Source organism: Delphinus delphis, chromosome 13, assembly GCF_949987515.2.
Source record: "Delphinus delphis chromosome 13, mDelDel1.2, whole genome shotgun sequence".
NCBI lineage: Eukaryota > Metazoa > Chordata > Mammalia > Artiodactyla > Delphinidae > Delphinus > Delphinus delphis.
Genome location: NC_082695.1, coordinates 52,513,483 through 52,540,981, shown reverse-complemented (window position 1 = coordinate 52,540,981; position 27,499 = coordinate 52,513,483).

Genomic DNA, 27,499 nt, shown 5'->3' with positions numbered 1-27,499 from the left:
TACTGTCATAAATTGTAAATATCATAAAATTTATCACCTTACACATTTTAAGTGTACAATTCAGTGATAGTAAGTATATTCAGAGTATTGTGCAACCATCACCACTCTCTATTTTGAGATGCTTTACATCATCCTGAACAGAAACTCTGTACACATTAAGTAATAACTCATCATTGTTCCATACCCTCAGCTCCTGGTTACATTTACTCTAGTTTAAATCTCTGTGAATTTGCCTATTATATTCCACATACATGGAATCACACGTTATTTATCCTTCTTTAATTAATATGGTAGTTTGTGTATTTCTAGGAATCTGTCCATTTCTTCTAGATTATCCAATTTGTTAGTGTACAGTTATTCCTGCAACTGTTTTATAAAGTTTTTATTTATGTAAGGTCAGTAGTAATGTCTCTCCTTACACTTCTCAATTTAGTAATTTTAATTATTTTTCTTCCTAGTCAAACTAGTTAAAAGCTTATCAATATTGTTGATCTTTTGAAAGAACCAACTTCTTGTTTCATTGAGTCCTTCTATTATTTTTCTATTTTATGTAATTTTTTATTTTTCCTTCCTTCTGCTAGCTTTGGTTTTAGTTTAATTTACTGTTTCTAGTTTTTTAAGGTACACAGTTAGACTATAATTTGAGATCTTTTTTAATGTATGTGCTTACAGCTATATATTTCCCTCATAACTTCTTTCACTGCATCACATAAGTTGTGGTATTGTTTTTTTGTTTTTCTTCCTTTCATTTATCTATAAGGCATTTTATAATTTCCTTTGCAATTTCTACTTTGGCTCAGTAGTAGTTGTGGAATGAGCTGAATTTCCACATATTTGATAATTTTCCAGTTTTCCTTCTGCTACTGATCTCTAATTTCATTCCATTATGATCAAAAAAGATATTTCATATGATTTTAATCTTTTAAAATATATTAAAACTTATATTGTGGCCTAAAATGTGGTCAATTGTAGAGAATTTTTAATGTCCGCTTAAGAAGAATGCATATTCTGCAGTTCTTGAGTGGAGACATTTTATATGTCTATTATGTCTAATTGGTTTATAACATTGTTTACTTCCTCTATTTACTTATTGACTTTCTGTCTGATTGTTCTATTCATTATTTAAAGTGAGGTATTGAAGACTCCAACTGTTATCATAGAATTGTTTATTTTTCCTTTCAATTCTATTATATATTTCGGGGTTCTTTAGTGAGGTGTGTGTATTTTTATAATTATTTCCTGGTTTGAAACTTCCATCAATATATAATGCCCTTCTTGGTCACCTGTAAACAGTTTTTTACTTGAAGTCTGTTTTTCTGACAATAATATAGCCACGCTCCAATTCTATTTATGTTACTGTTTACATGAAATATCTTTTCCCATCCTTTTACTTCCTTATTTTGTTGTCTGGCTTTTTCCATGCTTATAACACTTCAAAGATGTTACACTTTGTGTAATTTTTCAGCTATTTTTGTCCTTATACCTAAAGTCAGTCTCTTGTAGACAGTATAAAGATGGACTTTGTTTTTTATTCACTCTGCCAATTTCTGCCTTAAATAGTTAATTTTAATCCACTTACATTTAAAGTAATTAGTGATGAGGAAGAAGTTATTTCTGCTGTTTAGCTATTAGTGTTCTGTGTGTCTTGTTTATATTTTATTCCTTGATCTTGCCATTATTGGCTTTAGTGCAGCATTTTGATTTCCTTCTTCTTTCCTTTTCTATATATTTATTATTTATTTCTTGGAGGTTACATTGGGGGATTATAACATCTTAAATTCAGAGGAACTTAGTTTCAATAATATAAATTTAGTTTCAATAGTATGCAAACACTCTGTCCCTATACATTTTTCCCATGTATATTATTATTGTCAGTCTTCTTGTGTCCTTATACCTAAAGTCATATTACATCTTTATACATTGTGCACCCATTAACATAGATTTATAATTACTGTTTTATGCATTTCCCTTTTAAATCATATAGAAAAGATGTTATAAACCAAAGGTGCATTGATATTGGCTTTTCTTTTGCCTATAGTTAACTTTACCATTGTTCTTTATTTCTTCAGCTAGCTAATATTACTGTTTCATGTTATTTTCATTTCATGGTAAAGGACTCCTTTTAATATTTCTTGCAAAATTCTGCATAATTTATTCAAATTTGCTGAACTTTGCTTCTACCTGCCCAAATCTGCTGTTGAACAAATTTAGTGAATTTTTCATTTAATCTATAGTACATTTCACCTTCAGAATTTCTGTTTTGTTTCTTTTTTATAATTTCTATCTCTTTATTGATAGTTTCATTTTTTTCATGCATCATTCATTTATTGTTTGCTATAGGTTTTTAAAATATATTTAATTTATCAAGTTTGTTTCTATGCTAATTTTCTAAAAGTTTTCAATTTATTTTCAATCAAGAATGACTTCTGGAGTTTATCATTTTATCTAATTAAGAAAATTGATTTTAATCTGTTAATGTGGTGGATTACAACATCAAATGATGTTTTAATGTTTAGTTAATTCAGCATTCTTGGGATAAGGCAATGCTGGCCATATGTATTACACAAACATACACATACTCAAATGTTTGGGTATATTTATAAATATATCATACTAAATTTATTTTAAAATAATATTTACACTTATACAATATAGAATTTAAGCTCCTTAAGTGTGGATTATTTTGCATACCTGATATACTATTGTGTTTCTAACACTAGGAATAAAGCTTAACACCTAACAGATATTCTATACATTTGTTTTTTTTGGTTTTTTTTTTTGTGGCACGCGAGCCTCTCACTGCCACGGCCCCTCCCGAGCACAGGCTCCAGATGCGCAGGATCAGTGGCCATGGCTCATGGGCCTAGCCACTCCACAGCATGTGGGATCCTCCCGGACCGGGGCATGAACCCATGTCCCCTGCATTGGCAGGTGGACTCCCAACAACTGCACCACAAAGGAAACCCCTATACATTTGTTTTTAAAACGTAAAAGAATTAAATGAATAAATGAACTTGATATAAATTTTATTTCTTCCACTTTCTATGTCAGGTTCATTGCCAATGTTACAGTTGCCAAAGAAAGATTAATGAACTTGAATATTGGTCAATATAAATTTCAAAAATTTAAAATCAATATGAAAATATAGAACAAAAATCATAAAAGAATATCCAAAATCTGCATTAGCACATTCAATACACTAAGGTATATGAAATTACTATCCCAAAAGAAAAAATGAGATGAAATAAATATTTGAAGCAATAATGATTTTGACAAAACCAAAACACCTAAGTGTGTCATAGTCAACCTGTTGAAAACCAAAGACAATAAGAAAAATTTAAAGGCCACTAGAAAAGAAGTGCCACATTACCCACGACAGAACAAAAAGGAGTAATATATAATATTTCTTGTCAGAAACCATGCAAGTAAGAAGATGCTAGATTAAATATATTTAAAGTGTTGATTGGAAAATTATCCAAATTCTACACTCAACAATACTCTCCAAAATTAAGGTGATATAAAGACTATTTTAGACAAGCATTGAATAAAACAATACTAAAGACTTAATCTACTAGAAATAGTAAAGGACAATTTTCAACCTGTAGGAACATATATATGTAGGTAAAAAACTTGAATCTACACAAAGAAATAAAAAGTACTGGAAATCGAATATATAAATATAAAATAAAATTTCTTTTTTTGTGTTTAATTGCTTAAAAAGTAACTAACCATTTAAATCAGACATAGTTACAATGTATTATGCATTCAGAGTATATGTAAAAGTAAAACATAAAACAATAACACAAGGAATGGGAGAGCAAAATTGGGAATCTAGAGTTATAATGTCCTTACCTAAACATGAGATAGCATGATAATTTAGAAAACTAGACTTATAGGGCAACTGCTACAATATATTTTTTAAAGGTATAAATAATAAGTCCATAGAGGAGAAAAGTAAAGTAATGCATACCAAAATTTGTGGTTGAAGAAGTGGTTGGGGGGAAATTTATAACATTTAATGCCTACATTAGAAACTGAAAATCCTAATATTAGCAATCTAAGCTTCTGAATTAAGAAACTAGAGAAATTAAATGAAAAGTAGGAAGGAAAAGTTATAGTAAATCTTAAAGCAGAAATAAATGCAAAATGAAAATAGAAGGAAATAGAGACAATAAATTAACCCAAAGCCTCATTCTTTAAAAAGATGACTCAATAGCCTAGAAGAAATGAGCAAATTCTTCAAAATGTACAATTTTCCAACAATGAACCAGGAAGAAATAGAAAATATGAACAAACCAATTACCAGTAATGACACTGAATCAGTAATTTAAAAACTCCCAACAAACTAAAGTCCAGGACCAGGTGTCTTCACAGGTGAATTCTACCAAGCATTAAGAGAAGAGTTAACACCAAAACTTCTCAAGCTAGTTCAAAAATTTTCAGGGGAATAAACACTTCTGAACTAATTCTATGAGGCCAGCATCACCCGGATACCAACACCAGACAAAGATATCACAAAAAAGAAAAAACTACAGGCCAATAATAATGATGAAAAAAGATGCAAAAATCCTCAACAAAACATTAGCAAACTGAATCCAACAATACATTAAAAGGATTATACACCATGATCAAGTAGAATTTATCCCAGGGATGGAAGAATTTTTCAATATCTGCAAATCAATCAGTGTGATACACTACATTAACAAATTGAAGAATAAAAGCCATATGATTATCTCAATAGATATAGAAAAAGCTTTTAACAAAATGCAACAGCAATTTATGATAAAAGAAAAAACTCTGCAGAAAGTTTGCATAGAGGGGACATACCTCAACATAATAAAGGCTATATATAATAAAACCCAGCTGACATCATAATTAATGGTGAAAAGTTGAAAGCATTTCCTCTAAGATCAGGAACAAGGCAAAGATGACCTTTCTCACCACTTATTCAACATAGTATTGAAAGTCCTAGATACAGCCACCAGACAAGAAAAAGAAATAAAAGGAATCCAAATTGGAAAAGAAGAATTAAAACTGTCACTGTTTCCAGGTGACATGATACTATAAATAGAAAATCCTAAAGACCCCACCAGAAAACTATTAGAACTCATCAATGAATTTGGTAAAGTTGCAGGATACAAAATGAATATACAGAAATCTGTTGCGTATCTATACATTAACAAAGAACTATCAGAAGAGAAATTAAGGAAACAATCTCATTTACCATTGTATCAAAAAGAATAAAATACCTAGGAATCAATCTACCTAATGAAGTAAAAGACCAGTGCTTGGAAAACTATAAGATACTGATGAAAGAAGTTGAATACAACACAAACAGATGGAAAGATATGCTGTGTTCTTGGATTACAAGAATTAATATTGTGAAAATGATCATACTATCCAAGGCAAACTACTGTTTCAATGCAATCCCTATCAAAATGCCAATGGCATTTTTCACATAACTAGAACAAATAATATAAAAACTTGTATGGAAACACAAAAGACTTCAAATAGCCAAAACGATCTTGAGAAAGAAATTCACAAATTTCTAGTCAGACTGACCAAAGGAAAAAGAGAGTGGTCACAAAATAACTAACATTAGGAAGGAAAAAAAGAGTAATTAATATTTAACTCACAGACATTTATAAAAATTAAACAGTTCTTTATAAATATAGCAAAATATTTTCAGAATTTATAGACAGATAAATATAAAACATTGAAAACTAATTAGAGAAAATCTAAATAAACTGAATGATACAGCATTCATGTAGCTGTAATTCATGGACTGGAATACTCAATATTATTATGTTAGTCCTCTCTTATTTGATTTATATATTCAATATAATCCCAGTCAAAATCTCAGCAAGATTTTTGTAGATAGGGAAAAGCAGATTCAAAAATGCATGTATAAAAGAAAAGGAACTTGCATAGCTAAAGAATTTTAAAGAGAAGAAGCAAAGTTAGAGGATTCACATAACCTGATTTCAAGGCTTACTACAAAGTTGCCTTAATCAATACAGTGTGGTATTGACAAAAGGATAGATACAAAAATGAAACAGAATAGAGAACCAGAAATAGATCCACACACACAGTAAACTAATTTTCACAAAAATCCAAAGGCAACTAGATAAAGGATAGCATTTTCAATAAATTATACTAAAAAATGGCTATTCACATGCCAAAAATATAGTTTATAAATCCAAAATCATACCAAACAAAATAAATAAAAATTCATAAATCCACACCATTAAATATAATATAGAAGCCCTCAAAAGAGACAGCCTTAAAAATAGCCAGTGGTAAAGGGTAGAGAATACCGAAAACAATGATAATTAAACTAAGAGTTGGCCTTTCAAGAGAAACAAAAGAAGTTGGTAGACTTTGGGAATTTTTTCAGTTACTAAGGAGAATATAACTGTCAACCTAGAATATACATAAAAATAAACTATGTTTTAAGCACCAGGGAGAAATAAAGACATTTTTATATGAACAAAACTTAAGAAGGAAATTATAAAGGATATACTTTGTGCTGAAAGGAATTAATTCTACATAGAAAGTCAAAAGTTAAAAAAGGAATGATCAGAAAAATAAATAAATTAATTAATTAATTAATTAAAATTCAGGTATAAGTATATGTGAAACAAATATTGGCCAGACCCAAAATAATAATGATTCTATACAGAATAAAATTTTATATATTTAATTACAGTACTTACATGACATGTGTTGAGAGTGCAGTGATATGAGGTGATATGTCCTAAAGTCCTTGTATTTTTAAAGATGATAATATCTGTTAGCTTTAGACTCTAAGTTAAAGAACTTTAAAATTTTCCACCACCAACATTTAATAAATATAATTAAAACACATAATTTTCAAAATTTTGGAGCTAATCAATTTTTAAAAATTAAAAAACTAACAATGAGAGAGAGTAATATAGAAATTATGAGATAAATGGAGAATACAAATAAATGGTAAATATATAAAAAGCCTTTTTTCAAAGTAGACTAAATGTTTTACAGTTTGAAATGAAATGAAGATCAATTTAAATGCAATTTTAAAAATACATTCACAAATCACCAGGGGAAAGAGGGAGAGAAAATTAAAAGAGGGGAAAAAAAGTGTGACAATACTATCAGGCAATATTCATGTATAGGCACAGAGGTAAAATAATTCATACATAATGGAAATATCATCAATTCACCAAGTAAGAAAGTTTCTAAACATATATAAATGTAGTAACTGAGTCAAAACATATTAATAAAAGAATTAGAAGAAATTTTAAAAGTCTACCGTAATGGCAGGAGATTTTAATACAATACTCTCAGTAATTAATAGATCAGTCAGAAAGGATGTAGAAGATTTGAACTACACATTAGCAAGATTGATCTAATCAGCAGATATAGAACAGCACACCCAATAACCACAGAAAACACACGCTTCTCAAGTATATATGGAACATTTATAAACGATAGCCATAGACTTGGCTGTGAAGCAAGTTTCAACAAATTTAGAATAATTGATATAATAAAAATTATGTTCACTGCCACAGTGCACTTAACTTAGAAATCAATTACAAAAAGCAGAACAGAGAAATCACATATATTTAGAAATTAAGAAGCATGTTTAAAATGACTCAGAGGTCCAAAAGGAGTAATAATGAAGACTGCAAATGTTTATAACTTATCTGTATCCTAAAATTATAGGACAGAAATTACAAATTAGTACTTATGTGAAAGTGCACAGCCCTAAATGCTTATTTTTAAAATAATTAAAACAGTAAGATAAGCATGAATGTTAAAAGAAAGAAAAAAAACTCTAAAGAGAGTAGAAAGATGTAATTTTTAAAAAAGAAATTAATTAAATGGAAAACAATGATGTAGTAGACAGTATCAAAAAAAAATACTCCTTTGTGCGTGTGTGTGTGTGTGTGTTTTAAAAGACAGCAAAATAGTCACGTCTGATGAGAACAAAGCAAAATACTTGAATAACAGGCACTGGCAGTATTTAAAAAGGAATAAAATAATATAATGAATAGCATTATTTCAATAAACTTGAAAATGGACACATTTTCAGAGAAAAAATCAAAACTAATTCAGAAAAGAAAAACAAAAAGGAAACAACTATCCAATAACCACTGAATAAAATAAATCAACAGGTAAAAATCTTCCTATAAAGAAACATCAGGCCTAGATGGTTTACTAAGAAAAAATCTATTTCAGAGTAGGGAAAAACAGGTACAAATTTATTATATTTCTTTTATCTTGAAATAATTTTAGACTTACAGATTTGTAAAGATAGTACACAAAGTTCCCACATGCCCTCCACTCAGCTTGCACAAAGGTTAACATCTTACCTAACCAATATATATTTATTAAATCTAAGAAATTAGCATTTATAAAGTTGTGTTAACTAAACCACAGACTTTATTCATATTTTACAAGTTTATACACTAATATCCTTTTTCTGATTTAGGATATCATACAGGATACCACGTTGCATTTAATGATTATGTCTTGTTAGTAACCTCTGGTTTGACAGTTTATTTTTTCTTGCTTTTCATGACCTTGACACTTGCAGAATATCTCTCACTTTTAGTCTGTATGATGTTTCTCATAGTTTATGGAATATCACAGAGGTGAAATGCCCTCCTTATCATATCAGAGGGGACATGATATGAACATGACGTTGTTCATGTTGTTAAACTTGATCACTTGATTAAGGTGGTGTCTGCCACTGTGAAATTCTCTACTGTAAAGTTACACTGTTTCTTTTTCCAAATGTTCGTTAAAAGCAAGTCACTAAGTCCAGCCAATACATTGGGAAAGAGGGAAATTAAATTCCACGTGCGAGGGGGAGGATATCGAATAATTTGTGGACAGAGGTTAAAACCACCACTGTAATCAATAAATATTTGGGAAGCTTTTCTTGAGGCTATAAAACTCTCCTGTTTTTCCTTTAAATTGCACCCATTGTTTTGGCAGTGGATTTTCTCTGCTGCAATTATTATTGTGGTACTCAAATCGTGATTTTCTATTTTCTTCATTCCTATCAGGTATTATCTAAGGAACATTTATCCATTTTATTCCCTGTATGTACGTTTCCAATTTTATATATACATATATATGCTCTAATGATTTCTGCTTAGGCTTTGACAGCTTTTTCAGTTTGGCTCCTGTGTCCATTTGACATGCTTCCATCTTTTCTTTTTTCTCATTTACTTACTATCATTACAAGACTCCAGACACATTTGTAATTTCCCTGGTCCAGACCTAGAATCAGTCATTTCTCCAAGGAGAAAGTTATTAGAAGCCAATAAAAGGGTGCTAAGATGCTCAATGCTAGTGTATCACTGCTTCTAGGAAATATATATATATATATATATATATATATATATATATTATATATACTAACCCATATATAGACACATCTCTGTATTTTGGAATGTATCTTTCTGAGTATGTATGTATTTACCTTTGTGTGTGTACTCCTGTGAGAAACAGAGTTATCAACTAGAGTACAGGGTTTATGTACAGTTTTTCTCTTTAGCCTTACAGTATTTAGCAAATCTTTGTTTTTCAAAGTTACTTAGGTCAGTTCTCTACCTACTTCCTTGAGTTATGTTATGCTTATACATTTGTAATACAGTTACATTAATTTGTCACAGTCCACATTTCATCCTAGGATCACTGGACAACACAGACCATTTTTTTTAAACTTTCATAAAGTTCAATCTTTGACGTATACAGTTCTATGGATTTTGACAAATGGTTGGAGTCATATATCTGCCACCAGAGTGCCCTATATATATATATAGAGAGAGAGAGGGAGAGAGGGAGAGAGTTTCATCACCTTAAAATATCTTATATAGCCTCTTTTTAAATTTTTAAAAATTTATTTATTTATTTGGCCACACCATGCAGCTTGCAGGATCTTAGTCCCCTGACTAAGGATCCAACCGGGGCCTCGGCAGTGAGAGCACCAAGTGCTAACCACTGAACCACCAGGGAATTCTCCTAGCCTCTTTTTTTTTAAAAAGTCAATCTCTTCTCTAACAACCACTGACAACAACTGATCTATTTTCTAGCCCTATAGTTTTGCCTTTTGCCAGAATATCATATAAACTGAATCATGAAATATGGATCCTATGCACTTATTGTATTTCAGCTAACAAATCTCATTTAAAACGCATCCATATTTTTGCATAAATCAATAGTTTGTCCTGTTTAATTGCTGAGTTGTATTCAGATTTATGGATGTAATGCATTTATTTAAATCTTCATCTGTTGAAGGACATCTGGATTGTTTCCAGTTTTTGGAGATTATGAATAAAGTTGTTACAACATACAGGTTTTTGTATGAACATAACTTTTCAATTTACTTTGATAAATATCTAGAAATGTGTTGACTAGGTCACATGGTAAGTGTATGTTTAACTATATAAGCAACTGCCAAACTGTCATCCGCAATTGAATGAGAGTTTTACTGCCCGAGAATTTGGTACATCTGTCTTTTTCATTACAATTGATCTAATAGGTGTTTAGTATTATGTCATTGTAGTTATAGATTGTGTTTTTTTAATGACTAACAATTCTGAGCATCTTTTCATAAAAAGCATCTTTTCTTTGACATATGTATACCTTCTTTGTTGAAATGCCTGTTCAGTTATTTTGCCCAATTTTTTATTGGATTGTTTATTGGATTGTTTATACTTTTATTTTTTTGAGCTTCAAGTGTTCTTTATGCATTCTTGATTCAAGTTCTTTTTCATAAATATGCTTTAAAATCATATTCTGCCAGTCTTCGGTTTGTCTTTTCATTCTCTTAACAATGTATTTCTCAAAGCAACCTTTTTAATTTAGATGTTTTGGTGTCATATCTACAAACTCATCACCAAACTCAAGGTTACATAAATTCTCCTGTTTTCATCTAGAACCATTACGGATTTATAACTTATACTTATGTCTCTGACCTATTGGATTTGTGTGTGTGTTTGTATAAGATATGTGATAAGGTTACTTTTTTTTCTATGAATGTGCAGTTGTTACAACACCATTTATTGCAAGGACTATATTTTTTCACTGAAATACCTTTGAACATTTGTCAAAAATGGTCTTTTATGGCTTTCTATTCTGTTCTATTGATCTGTGTCTATCCTTTCAACAAAACCATAAGGTCTTAATAATTTGGTTTTTCGTTATGTTCTGATCCACTATAGCCTTACTGATTTTCTATTTACTGTTAACATGAGTTACCGAGAGAGAAGTTTTGGAGCTTCAAACTAAAATAGTGGATTTGTTTATATCCCTTCTCAGATCTTCATGCAGTTTGAAGCAAAACTGGTTGTGTTGATTGTAGGACTGTTGTATGTTCTTGGAAAATTCACCTACTTACCGTTAGAGACTATCCTTCTTTAACTCACAATATTCCTTGTTCTGAAGTTTACTTTATGTGAAATTAATAAAAAATTGTTTTAGTGTTTTAATGGTATGCTTATCTCCAATTTTCAAACTATTAAATGCATTTACATTTAAATTTGACTTCTTGTGAACAGTGTATTGTTGACTCTCCTTTTCATCCAATCTAGAATTCTGCATTGTAACTGGTGTGTTTAAAATATATTTGTGTTATTGATATGGTTGGGTTAACATTTGTCATTTTTTACTGCTTTCTACTTTTTAAAAGTTATTATTTGTTTTCTGAATAATTATTTTATCTAGGTTTAATTGAATTTTAAAAAATTATTCCATTATCTCCTCTATTGATATATTATTAATATATCTTATTTTAAAGATTTTTTAGTTGTTATTTTAGGACTTTATATGTCCTAAATTATATGTCTACTTTCAAAGAATAATAAGTTGCTTCACCTCTTCTACAAAGAACTTGTAACCAGATATTCACAATCTTCTTTCCCAACCCTTGTGTCATATTACTTTTAAGTATGCTAGGAACACACAGTAAACTGTTAATATTATTCTTTAAATGTTGTTATCTTTCAGAGAAATATAAATAACAAAAATGGTTTACTTTATCTTGTTTAATTTCACATTGACATTTAAATTTCTTTACATAAATACAAGTTTCTAGAATAACAGTTTCCTTCTGACAGAAGAACTTTGTTAATAGTTTTCATAGGGTAAGTGAAAGTGAAATGGCTATTGCTTCCTTCAGTGCCTTCCCTCCAAAAATATTTACTTTTCTTTCACTTTTTGTTAGGTATAAATTTCTAGGTAGATGTCTTTGTTTTCTCTCTGTTTTTTTTTTTTTTTTTAAAGATGTCACTTTCTTGTCTTCTTGCATGGTTTCTAATGAAAAATCTGCTGTGATTTGTGTCCTTGTTTCTCTCTATGTAATGTGTTTTGTTTTCTTTTTGTTTTTTTAATCAAGGAGACTTAAAGATTATCTTTCATTTTCAGCAGTTAGGATATGATATACCTAAAAATTATGGTATTTTTCTTTTCTACTATTTATCCTGCTTTATGTCCTCTGAGCCTCTGGGACCTGTAATTTAGTATCTGTCATTAATATTGGAAATTTTTCAGTCATAATTTCTTCAAATATTGTCTACCCTCTTGTTTCTTTTCTGAATGGATTCCAATTATGTATAATTTAGATAGATTAAATGTTGTCCCAGATATCTTGGATGTTCTATTCTTTTAAAGTCACTCAATTCTTCCTGCAATTAAAATTTGTAATTTCTCTTGACCTATTTTCAAGTTTACTGAATCTTTTTTTAACTTTAATGTCCAGATAAGCTCATCAAAGTTAACCTTCATATTTTCATTCTTTAATTATTTTGTTTAATTATTTATTATAGTTTCCATCTATTTTGCTGAAATTACCTCTTGAACTTTTATATTATGTACTTTTTCCATAATATTAGTGTTTTTGACATACTAACTTATCAACTATCTTAAATGTCCTATCTTATAATTCCAACATCTGTGTCATATCTGAGTCTGGTTTTAGTGACTGCTTTGTCTCTTCAGACCTTTTTATTATTTATTTTTTGTAAGTCTCCTAATCTATTGATAACTGAGCATATTGTATAGGACAGTGGATACTGAAGTAATTATTTTTAATGCTTGAAAATGAACTCATCTTATCTTCTGCCTGGCCTATTCATGCTATTTTAGTCTGGAATTAGTCTGGGTTTGTTGTTAACTGTTGCTATGGTTACTGACAGTTCACCAGCAATCTCAAGTTCTCTAGGGATACCTCATTTTTATGGTGTCAGCAAAAATGACTCTTTTTCTTTATGTTTAATCATCATTTGCCTTAGGATAGTCTTACTTATCTTTAGATCTTCCCTTTTCACTGCTCCTCACAGAATTTCATTCACTTGTATCTCTCCCAGTTGAGTATCTGTTATTTTTGCTCAATATTTGTTAAGATTTTCATTTCCAGAAATTCCATTTTGTCCTTTTTCAAACCTGTCATTTTGTTATAATATTTTTAGTTCTACTCATTTTCCCAAATTTTCACTTATTTATATAATCATATTATTCTCATTTTCTATTAGGTATAATTACAGTATCTCAGATCTTTGAATGTCTTGGTCTAATGTGTGTCTTTTCTGCTCTCACTCATGATGTCATCTTTTCTGATTTTCTTTTTGTATTGCCATTTCATATTAATCTGAGATAATATGGAAATTCTTTGAGACCTGCGTTGATATTGGTCTCCTCTAGATAGAAATTTTTTTTTTTTTGATTCTGTTGAGAACCTGGTATTTCTACCAAATCAGAATCTTTTTATATTCTTGGTCTATGTTTTATTTGCTTGCCTACTTTACAGTAACAAAGGTGCTTTGCATTTGGACTGAAACTCATAAAGATTAGATTTTGGTTAATAATTCTCCTAAAATTAATTTCCCCAATTCAATGGTAATTTTAGATTGACAATTTTCTTTTCATAAAGCAATCAGATAAATTCTCAATCATGTAAATTTTGACACTTTCTTTCCAATATTATACATTTTTTCTGTTTGTTCTTCTAATGCTTTTGCAAATTTGTTGACTTCAAATATGATGCTGAATAGAAGCATTCCTTTCCTTGTTCCTGAATTTAATGTCTGAAATGAGACTTCAATATTTATATATTTTTTCTATTTCAGGGAGATACTTTCTACCTGATTTAAAGATGTATTCCATTTCTACTTTACTGAGGCTTTTCATTAAGTAAAAATTCTGATTTTTTTACTGAATTGTTTGCTGTTCCATTTGTGATAACAAAGTCATTAAAGCTCAAAATGAGCAATGCAAATTTTCTTAATTTTTAAATCTCTGAACAGTTATGTATGACAGCAATTATTTGCTCCTTCAAGGTTGGTAAAACTTACTTTGAAAATTATCTATGTATTTTGGAGAGAGGATTTAGACTATATGTTAAATATCTCTAAATGTTTTTATTTTATTCAATCTCCTTGAGTTACTTTTATTTTCCATGAAATTATCCATTTCATCTAAGTTTTTATATAAAATGATTAAAAATTGGTCATCTGCACATCTGCAATTTTGTTCCAATTTAATATTTAAATTTATTATTTTAAATATTTTTCATGAACTTAAATGCATTTATTAACATAGTATGTTATATAAGTATGTATATATATTTAAATAGACTTCATTTTTTAGAGCAGTTTTAGGTTTATGGAAAAATTGAATGGAGGGTACACAGATTCCCCATGTACCCCTGACCCCCACACATACATAGCCTCCCCCATTATCAACATCCTTCATCAAAGTGGTACATTTGTTCCAATTGATGAACCTACATTGACACATCATTATCACTCAGAGTCCATAGCTTTCATTAGGATTCACTCTTGATGTTGTACATCCTATGGGTTTGGACAAATTTTATTGGAGGATAGTGGACTTACAATGTGTTAGTGTCAGATGTACAACATAGTGATTCAATTATATATATATATATATATATATATATTTATTTATTTATTTATTCATTCTTTTTCTGATTCTTATTTATTTATGACCTTTCCCTGATTTTTTTAGTCTTAACAGAGGTATTCTTTCTCAAAACAGGATTTTTTTAATTAACAGACTTTATTTTTTTTTAAGATGTTGGGGGTAGGAGTTTTATTAATTAATTTATTTATTTTTGCTGTGTTGGGTCTTGTTTTTTGTGCGAGGGCTTTCTCTAGTTGTGGCAGGCGGGGGTCACTCTTCATCGCGGTGCACGGGCCTCTCACTATCGCAGCCTCTCTTGTTGTGGAGAACAAGCTCCAGACGCGCCAACTCAGTAGTTGCGGCTCACGGGCCTGGTTGCTCCACGACATGTGGGATCATCCCAGACCAGGGCTTGAACCCGTGTCCCCTGCATTGGCAGGCGGATTCTCAAGCACTGTGCCACCAGGGAAGCCCAACAGACTTTATTTTTTAAAGCAATTTTAGATTTACAGAAAAATTGATCAGAAAGTACAAAGTGCTCTCGCTTTCCTCTCATCCAACTTCCCATATTACTAACTCATGTTAGTATGGTACATTTGTTATAATTGATGAACAAATATTGGTATATTATACATTATTGTTACCTAATGTCTGTAAGTTCACTTTCACTCCTTTATTGTACAATTCTAAGGGTTTTGACCAAAGTTTAATGTCATATACTTGCCAATGTATAGGCATTATATCAATATATTTGACAATTATGTCATATCCATCATTGCAATGTCATACAGAATAATTTCACTGCCACAAAATCCCCTGCACTCCTCCTATTTATTCATCCTTTCCTCCCTCATACCCCTGGCAGCCACTGATATTTTTACTGTCTCTGTAGATTTGCCTTTTCTTCAGTGTCATATATCTAGAATCATATAGCATGTAGCCTTTTCAGACTGGCTTCTTTAACTTAACAATATGCATTTAAGTTTCCTCTGTGTCCTTTTGTAGCTTGAGAGCTCATTTCCTTTTATCACTGAATAATATTCCACTGTAGGGATGTACCATAGCCATTTTAGTACCGATAGATGTGTAATTGTATCTCATTGCTTTAATTTGTAATTCCCTAATAACATATGTTGTTGAGCACATTTATTTCATATGCTTATTTGTCAAGAGTTTTAGTCTCACTTATTGCTATAACTTGCTTGTACTTCTTTTGAATTCTTTTTCATTTAATTGATTTTTTATTCATTTTTTTTCCAGCATTTATTTCATCTATACCCCTTTCCCCCTTAGCTTCTGAAGTTGGACTCTTAATTTATTTACTTCATATTTTATGTGTTTAATGATGGAATATATTTAAATATCCAGTAGTTTTATTGTGAGACTTTAGCTGACTTCTAAACAGACTTGATGGAGAGTTGCTGGAAGAATCAGAATGGATGTACTAGGTAGAGGCACATGAGGAATACTATAAGTATTGTGGTAGGTGTTAGATGTATTTATTTACCCAGTAGAGAGAATGAGATAGAAAGTTGTAGTAAAGTCAAGCACAAAGTGAGACACAGATCTTAGCTAAATATGTAACAACCACATAAAACTAAGATCATAGGAAAGAAATATGAAAGGATAGGTTTTATGCACAAAGAAATTCTTAGAGAATATTGTATGTGCTAAAAAATAGACAATTTATTTTCACTAAAAATAAGATCTGAATTCACTGGTGTATAGTTCTTTATCTATATAGTGCCTCATCCTTGAGATCTTTTTCTTTTTTTTTTTTTTTTTTTGCTGTACACGGGCCTCTCACTGTTGTGGTCTCTCCCATTGTGGAGCACAGGTTCTGGACGTGCAGGCCCAGCGGCCATGGCTCATGGGCCCAGCCGCTCCGTGGCATGTGGGATCTTCCCAGACCGGGGCACGAACCCATGTCCCCTGCATCGGCAGGCGGACTCTCAACCACTGCGCCACCAGGGAAGCCCGAGATCTGTTTTTAATATAATCTGTTTTTAATATAAATCTAGAAGAACAAGAGTTCTTATATTAAACAGAAATAGCTAGAGGAAACACGCTGGTCATCTTTCAAAAAGTTAAATAGAAACATCTAAAGAGAGGAAGAATCAAGTTTTCTTTTTTTTTTTTTTCTATGTGAACTGGAAACAAATTAAGTCACAAAGAAAGAAGTTATAGAACTGGATAATTTTATAACAATTTCATTTTTCAACAACAAAAAAGTAATTGCTTATGGTAAAATACAGCCCACTCACCAACCCTGCCAAAGATTAATGAGCACTGCCCAGTCCTTTGACAGTTCATCCTAAATCTGAGTGCCTAGGTCGTCCCATGTTTGCATATATTTCTGTATGTGCATATGTATTTGTGAAAGTATGAAAAAACATGTATATGATTGTGTATGTGTGAAATTGCCCACAAAATTTTGTATGGCATTTTCTATAAAGTGTATCCCAGTTTCCTAATACTTAAAAACACCGTGGTTTTCAAAATGCTTAGTAAATTTGTGAAGTAGAACAAGATTTTCTTTTACAAAATTTGAGGGGTTTCCCCACCAAATCCATTTTCTCTCTTTTTCTTTAAGACAACTTTCTCAGAAATTCTTTTGTTTTTTTTTTTTTTTGCGGTACGCAGGCTTCTCACTGTTGTGGCCTCTCCCGTTGTGTAGCACAGGCTCCGGATGCGCAGGCTCAGCGGCCATGGCTCACCGGCCCAGCTGCTCCACAGCATGTGGGATCTTCCCGGACCAGGGCACAAACCCGTGTCCCCTGCATCGGCAGGCGGACTCTCAACCACTGCGCCACCAGGGAAGCCCCTCAGAAATTCTTATCCTTAATCTTTCAAAATTTTCTTAGAAAGAATTTGAATACAAAATATTGGCTTTATACTACGGATTTAAGGTAGTGTTTTTGCTCCTCTGAGCATATTTGCTCAAATCTCTTCTCTCTAATTGAGGAATAAAAGTCTGTTCTATGCTAAATAATTCTAGCCACCCATTATTAGATAAAGAATGGATTATAAGTTGAAGAGAGGTTTGTTTTTGTTGTTGTTTTTTTTTTTTTGTTTGTTTGTTTTTGCGGTACATGGGACTCTCTCTGTTGTGGTCTCTCCCATTGCGGAGCACAGGTTCTGTACGTGCAGGCTCAGCAGCCATGGCTCACAGGCCTAGCCACTCTGTGGCATGTGGGATCTTCCCAGACCGGGGCACGAACCCACGTCCCCTGCATCGGCAGGCAGACACTCAACCACTGCACCACGAGGGAAGCCCTTAAGAGAGCTTTATCATGGCATTATGACAATCCCAATATTAAGCAGATTTAAGCAGATACTTTGACTAAGAATTAAACCAGAATTGTAGAAGCAGAATTTAAAATGAAATGTTGTGAGATTTCCTTGTCCAAATGTTGTGAACCTAGGAAAGCAACATCTGAAATATTGAATGGGTCTCTCCAATCCCCTTGTCCCAATTACATCTTAATGCAAGTAGGAAGGAGTGGTATTGATGGGAAATAGCTCATTTTACCTCTTAAATATTAGCTCCACTGAGTCAACAAGACTGTCAAAGGATACAACTTTCTAAGGCAAGTGGAGACATTAGGAGGCAATGAATACACAGCCTCTTTATTTTAGCAAGTCTTGGTGGGATATTTTTCTACCTAAGCCCCAATCTCCACATACAAATTATTAGGAGATGAGTGAGTTTCAGAAAATGAAAATTAAACTCAGAAAGTCAAGGGAAATCAGAGTCAGGCAGAAGGGTCCTCAGAGAAAGAGAACAAAGGCAAGAAAGACAAAGAGAAAAGAGGGCAAAGTAGAGAAAAGACAGGGAAATAGGAGAAAACATGGAAGGTCCCAGAAAGGCATGAGCAAGAATGGAAATGCCATTCTGCATGACTTTCTCATCTTGGGAGACCCCAGAGATAGCAGAGAGTATAAGGGAAAACTCCCTGCCAAGGAAATTATTTTGTGATATGAGATGCCTTCAAGGTTCAATATCCAAATGAAATTATATCACATGATTACTTTCTATTGTACAGTGACCAAAGGCTGGACACATCTACTTCTTGAAAGCCAGAATAAATTCTAAAAATTGGAAGATGTTGTACCCCAAATATACATTGTTTAAGAGTCTTTTCAAGTCACCCAACTTCTCATTAACCATTTAATTTCTTATTCTGAACTTCCCACCTAGACTGTGAATGACCAATGAACGAGAAATATATTAAGTTTTCTTTCCCTTATGTTCCCTCCTTGCATAGTTTAGGAAATCTCTCTCTATTATTTAAGTTCAAAGTTGATATAAGTCAAATCAGCCTAATGTAGACAAAAAAGTGCCATGGAAAAAGAAGTATGGTAAGTTGTGTTTTCAAATGATTGGCAATATATGAATGAGCATAGAAAGAGATAGTTGGTTTAACTTATGGTAAGTCATGTCCATTAATTAGCTGATAAAACAAATTATTCCAGATACAGCATAGAAAAAATATAAGTGAACAAAAAGACAAAGGATAAATTAATCAATAGTAGAACCACAAATTAATTCAAATAGAAGCTCTAATATGTTCAATTTTCTGGGTATGATGAAGACAAATAGGCCACATTATTACAATTCCTCTGGATTCCATGTTGTCAAAAGCTCACAGAGCTGAAAGGGGTTATCTGTGATAAGTTCTCCTGTATATCTACAATCAGAGGAAAAAAGTAAAAGCCAGAGCTGAGACTGGTATAAATAAGTATGATGTGTATGGGGGTAAAGATTTTGTGTGTGGGGAAGGAGGGAGTGCCTGGAAATTAGATAGAAAAGAGAGATTCTTCCTTGTCTGAGATTTTGTGGGATAGACTACCAAGCATTGCTGTTTCCAAAACTTTTCTTTTGATCACCCTCTATTCAAAGGCACCAGATCCTTATATACATCTATCTCTCTTTCTATATCTATCTATCTATCTATCTATCTATCTATCTATCTATCTATCTATCCACCCATCTATCTATCTATCCATTCATTCAAGCCAGGTCTGTTAATATTTTACCAAGATGTTCTTCCTGTGGTTATCAGTCCATCTGCTACACATTTTGGTATTGATTTTCTTTGCTAGAGCCTGGTTGATATTCCCTTAAATACACTGAGATCTACAGCTTGATCTTCTGATCCTTATCAGTCATGTTAGCAAATCCTGATTTTTCCCATCACAATATCTCATGTGGCAAGAGAATAAGCAGAGGTGAAACAGCAATGATGGCAATAGTCACCTTGAGGTCCCTAAGCTGATGTGCATTCCATAAGGTCAGGATATGCCTCTTAAGGGGAAGATTCAAGTGATATCAACCATCCAGTTATCCAGGGCTGAATCACAGCAACAGTGTAACATTAAACAGGAAGCTTTACTGCTTTCCTAATTACCTCCTATGATGTACCAGACACATTGTTTGGTACCAGAGGTTTTCACATTTATATTTCCAGTTTTGACCTTGTGTTACAAGATATAAAGATTCTTTTGATGGTGAGAAACAAAATAAAAACACTTGGATAGATGAAAGACATAATTATTTTTAACTTACAGAACCAAATGAGAGAAGGCTGCCATGCAGGGCCACACAGATGGTTGGTTTATCTGGGGACATGGTAACAGCAAGCTAGAACTGTAGGAGGAGGTGTATTTATGGAAAATATGGTGGGGTTAGGTAGTTTCACTGGATTCCTAGAGACTGGGTATTTTGAATAATTCTGTGGGTCTAAGAAAGAAGGGACTGTCCCTGGATATTACATGTCTGGGGACCTCTTGAAGTTAGACATGTGTGTATTGTAACCTAGAAGTGTTAGACCTTGATAAGAGAAGTAATTGGGGGCAGGGTAGAATTGTGAATTGTTAGCCATGACTTCAAAACTGGGTGAAGACAGCACTTGGGAGATATTATTCTATAGATCTCTCCCCTAAACATCCAGCTCAAATATTTAACTTCCTTCTAGGTAGTTCAACATGAATGTCTAATAGGCATCTCTAACTCAAAATGTCTAAAACTAAACTTCTCATCTTCCTAACCCACAATTGCTCTTCCCATAAAGAAGAAAATTGCTATAAAATTGCCTTTTACCGTGAGAAGTACCAAGTCTTTTGCTCATCTCTACTGTCTGATCTCCAACTTTCTCACCTTATGTCATGCAGTGAGATGACATGGCTGGCAGCTTGACTTTCTCTAAAATGATGTAGACAAGTGTTGAAGCAACAGAAACAGAACTCAGACAGGTGGACCAGCTTTGACTTTTGATTTACAGTGAGCATCATAAATTTTTATAACATGTCACCAGCTTAAGCTTAGTCAATGGTGTTAATCTTGGGTGACAAGTCATGAATGATAAACAGCTATAACTGAAGTTTCCCCCATCACACATTTGACAGAGCCAGAAATCTTGACCTGAGATAAAATACCAACTGCTTTTTCACTGGCTACTTTAAAACCAAACCTTGCAGCAAAGAGCATGGAAGAAATGTCAAAAGTTCCTCAATACATATCTCGTTAACACATAATAAAAATTATCTAGCTGTCATCTTGGAAGGAGCAAAAAGTTAGTATGAATTAGTTTTTACTCACAGTATTTCAAAGGGACACTTTCTATTCCACACTGCTGTGAACTCTAGTCTACAATAGCTCTCCACCAATCTTGTTAACATTAAATGCATGGATAATAAACTTAAACATTGTGGTAATAAGCTCTTTGGAGTTGTTCTCCTCTACAGAATCATAAAACTGAGGGACTAAAAAGAACCTTAGGTTAATCTGGTCTAAAACTTCATTTAAACATGTGACAACTGGAGTTCAGTAACTCAGATAAATTTTGCCAAGGGCCACGTTGCCATTAAATTAAAAAGATGGAAATTCACCTCATATCTCCCAACTGTGAGTCAGGATTCTTTCCATTCATCACACTATCCTTCTTTTTTATGATGATTCAACCAGTTAAATGAAATTGTTTTCTTTGTATTATCTTTGGCTACATGTATAAATAAATGGGCAACTTCATGGTGAAAATGAAGGTGCAATTTGAAACATTATGAGAAAGCAACTGGATTCAGAAATTATATTCTTGTATAGACCCAAAATGTCAATAATAAATGTAAGGAAAGTCAAAATGGCCAACTCAAATAGACTATTCCATAAAATTCTAGCAAACATAAGATACTTTAGAAAACTTACTTAGGACAGGGAGTTGTAGAGTTACAAAAGCCTCTATAAAGATTGCTATCTAGAAAATATCTTCTGAAGAACAGAGAAGGGAAACTAGAAAAGGCTTCTTTATCATCCACATTGTCAATAAAAATTTTTAAATAAAAAGTTTCGAGTCCCTCTGTAGCTGCTCACAATACTTAACTTTCTTCAAAATTGTCAGGCAATTCATCAATACAATGCCTGAACGCAACCCCAGTTAGAAGTCCCCTTATAATCTCACTGTCTATTTAATTTTCATTCATTTCTGTTGTGAGGAGATGAGCTGCTGATGTCTGCTCTGGGCCTGGCTGGTCCCCATGTGGCCATCCTGCTGACACACTTCCTTGACCAACGGCTGAGGGTAGGTACAGCAGATATCCACAAATACAGAATAGTGAGTCTATAAAAAGGACAGAGACCAATTATTCTCATTAGTCAACAAGGACAGAGTAGGAGCTAATGGGGCTTCTGTTTCAACAGAGGGAAAATTTAGGTTAACTATTAGGAAAAACTTTGTAACTATTAGAACAGTTAGGACTCTGGAAACAAGGTACCCATGGAGGAAGTAAAATCACCTTCACTTAAAGGTACTCAAGGTAAGATTAGCTCACCATTTATCAAGGAATATAAAAAGATTATTAAATCAGGACCACTAAGAAGTGCAAAAAATTCCTGGCCTGAGAATATTATCTGGCACTTCAAGTTGTGTCATTAGCAGAAAGTTAGAAATTAGTCTAGCCACTAGCAGTAAACAAAACAAACAAACACCTCTGCTTTCATTAAGCTTAGAATCTAATGTGGGTGGGGGAAAGAAATAAAGAAGTTAAATAACTGTCATTTTAAATAGTTATAAGTGCTGAACAGAAAACTAAAGTGAGAAGATGGATGGGAGGTTACTGGGTAAGAGAAGAAGCAATTTTAGGTAGGGTTGTTAGAGAAAAACTCAATGAGAAGATGGCATTGTAGTGAAAATTTAAAGAAGCAAAATAACCACAGAAATTCTGGAGTGTTCCAGGCAAAGGGAATAGCAAATAACAAGCCCTGAATAGAAACCTAATTGATATCTGAAAGAAAAGGCAAAGACTTCTTTTTATTTAGATTAGAGTGATTAAGGAGGAAGATCAGAACAAGATAAGCAAAAACCATAACTGAATGAAGATGGAGCAGATCACTCAGGCTTTGCATTTCAGATAGGACTTTAGCTTTTGTGCTGAGTGCAGTGGAAAATAGAAAGGATGTGATCTTACTTGCAATTGAACAAGATTTAGCTTTGTTGTGTTTGGAAAAGACTAAAAAGGAGAAAGAATAGAGAAATGAATTAATAATCTTGAAGGCTTTTACAATAACAAAGGTGAAAAAGCATGAAAATTGAGATGCTATAGTGGAGATGGTTTGATGAAGTCAACATCTAGATTAATTTTAAAGTTATAATCAACAGAATTTGATGAAGAGTGAAGAGAACACACTGAGGTATGAAAGGAGGAACATCAAGACAACATCATTATAGTGTAAACCTAAAAGTTACTATTAAAAACTGGTGCAAAATGGTATACTTAAGAGGCCAGTAGAAGAATTCAATGGAAAACTAAAAATTTAAAGGAGATATAGGAAAATACACAATCATGCTGAACATTTTAATATCCATACTCAGTAAGCAATAGAACTAAACAAAATATTAATGAAGGTATATAGGATCTAAACAACACTATCAATGATCTTAATCTAATGAATATTGATCAAACAGGAAACGAGACAAGAAAAAAGCATATCCTACTTTCAAGGTCATACAAAATATTCAACAAGATAGATCACATGTTGAACAATAAAACAAGTGCAAATAAGTCTCAAAGGCTGAAATATTATAGAACATGTTCTTTGAACACAACAGAATTAATTTAGAAATCAATCAAAACAATGTATATAGAAAGTGACACATATTTGGGAATTAAGACACTTCCAAATAAATGATAAGCAAAAAAAATAAATAAAGGGAAATTGAAAGAGAGAGAGGAGAAATAAAAAGGAAAATTGGAAAAATTTCCAAAATGAACAGTAATGAAAATACAATGTATCAAAATTTATAGAATGCAATTAACACAGGACTTGAAAAACTAAGAAAGACTTAAAAAATAATTATCTAAATTTCAAACAAACAAAGGGAATATATTAAAACAAACTTAATTTCAAAGTAAATATTAGTAAGTAATAGGGTAGAGAGGGCACACAGGAGAAGCAAAAAGAACTACAATCCTGCAGCCTGTGGAACAAACACCACATTCACAGAAAGGAAGACAAGATGAAAAGGCAGAGGGCTATGTACAAGATAAAACCACAGAAAAATAATTAAATGAAGTGAAGATAGGCAACCTTCCAGAAAATGAATTCAGAATAATGATAGTGAAGATGATCCAGGACCTCAGAAAAAGAATGGAAGCAAAGATCGAGAAGATGCAAGAAATGATTAACAAAGACCTAGAAGAATTAAAGAACAAACAAACAGATGAAAAATACAATAACTGAAATGAAAACTAAACTAGAAGGAATCAATAGCAGAAAAACTGAGGCAGAAGAACGGATAAGTGACCTGAAAGACAGAATGGAGGAATTCATTGCTGCAGAACAGAATAAAGAAAAAAGAATGAAAAGAAATGAAGATAGCCTAAGAGAATTCTGGGACAACATTAAATGCAACAACATTCGCATTATAGGGATGCCAGAAGGAGAAGAGAGAGAGAAAGGACTAGAGAAAACATTTGAAGAGATTATATTCGAAAACTTCCCTAACATGGGAAAGGAAAAACCACCCAATTCCAGGAAGCACAGAGAGTCCCATACAGGATAAACCCAAGGAGAAATATGATGAGACACAGAGGAATCAAATGGGAAAAAACTATAAAGACAAAGAAATATTATTAAAAGCAGCAAGGGAAAAACAACAAAAAACATACAAGGGAACTCCCATAAGGTTAACAGCTGATTTCTCAGCAGAAACTCTACAAGCCAGAAGGGAGTGGCATGATATACTTAAAGTGAAGAAAGGGAAGAACCTACAAACAAGATTACTCTACCCAGCAAGGATCTCATTCAGATTCAATGGAGAAATCAAAAGCTTTACACGCAAGCAAAAGCTGAGAGAATTCAGTACCACCAAACCAGCTCACAACAAATGCTACAGGAACTTCTCTAAGTGGGAAACACACAAGAGAAGAAAAGGACCTACAAAAACAAGCACAAAACAATTAAGAAAATGGTCATAGGAACATACATATTGATAATTACCTAAAAGTGAATGGATTAAATGCTCCAACCAAAAGACACAAGCTTGCTGAATGGATATAAAAACTAGATCCATATATACACTGTCTACAAGAGACACACTTCAGAACTAGGGACACATTCAGACTGAATGTGAGGGGATGGAAAACGATATTCCACGCAAATGGAAATCCAAAGAAAGCTGGAGTAGCAATACTCATATCAGAAAAAATACACTTTAAAATAAAGAAAGTTACATGAGACAAGGAAGGACACTACATAATGATTAGGAGATCAATCCAAGAAGAAGATATAACAATTATAAATATATATGCACACAACATAGGAGCACATCAATACATAAGGCAACTGTTAACAGCTATAAAAAAGGAAGTCGACACTAACACAATAATAGTGGGGGAGTTTAACACCTCACTTACACCAATGGACAGATCATCCAAAATCAAAATAAATAAGGAAACAGAGGCTTTAAATGGCACAATAGACCAGATAGATTTAATTGATATTTATAGGACATTCCATCCCAAAACAGCAGATTACACTTTCTTCTCAAGTGTGCATGGAACATTCACCAGGATAGATCATATCTTGGGTCACAAGTCAAGCCTCAGTAATTTTAAGAAAATTGAAATCATATCAAGCATCTTTTCTGAACATAATGCTATGAGACTAGAAATAAATTACAGGGAAAAAACAGTAAAAAACACAAACACATGGAGTCTAAATGGTACATTACTAAATAACCAAGAGATTGCTGAAGAAAACAAAGAGGAAATCATAAATCAGCTAGAGAAAAATGACAATGAATACACGACTATCCAAAACCTATGGAATGCAGCAAAAGCATTTCTAAGAGGGAACTTTATAGCTATAAAAGCCTACCTCAAGAAACTAGAAAAATCTCAAGTAAACAATCTAACTGTACACCTGAAGGAACTAGAGAAAGAACAAACAAAACTCAAAGTTAGCAGAAGGAAAGAAATCATAAAGATCAGAGCAGAAATAAATTAAATACAAACAAAGAAAAGAACAGCAAAGATTAATAAAACTAAAAGCGGGTTCTTTGAGAAGATAATCAAAATTGATAAACCATTAGCCAGACTCATCAAGAAAAAGAGGGAGAGGACTCAAATCAATAAAATTAGAAATGAAAAAGGAGAAGTTACAACTGACAGTGCAGAAACACAAAGCATCATAAGAGACTAGTACAAGCAACTGTATGCCAATAAAATGGACAATCTGGAAGAAATGGACAAATTCTTAGAAAGGTATAACCTTCCAAGACTGAACCAGGAAGAAATAGAAAATATGAACAGACCAATCATGAGTAATGAAATTGAAACTGTGATTAAAAATATTCCAACAAACAAAAGTCCAGGACCAGATGTCTTCAAAGGTGAATTGTATCAAACATTTAAAGAAGAGCTAACACCTATCCTTCTCAAATTCTTCCAAAAACTTACAGACGAAGGAACACTCCCAAACTCATTCTATGAGGCCACCATCACCCTGATACCAAAACCAGACAAAGACACTACAAAAAAAGAATATTACAAACCAATATCACTGATGAATATAGATGTTAAAATCCTCAACAAAATACCAGCAAATACAATCCAACAACACATTTAAAGGAACATATACCATGATCAAGTGGGATTTATCCCAGGGATGCAAGGATTCTTCAATATATGCACATCAATAAGTGAGCTACACCATATTAACAATTTGAAGAATAAAAACATTATGATCATCTGAATAGATGCAAAAAAAAAGCTTTTGACAAAACTCAACACCCATTCATGATAAAAACTCTCCAGAAAGTGGGCATAGAGGGAACCAACCTCAACACAATAAAGGGCATATATGACAAAACCACACCAAACATTCTCAATGGGGAAAGACTGAAAGCATTTCCTCTAAGATCAGGAACAAGACAAGGATGTCCACTCTCACCACTATTATTCAACATAGTTTTGGAAGTCCTAGCCACAGCAATCAGAGAAGAAAAAGAAATAAAATAATACAAATTGGAAAGAGAAGTAAAACTGTCACTGTTTGCAGATGACATGATACTATACATAGAGAACCCTA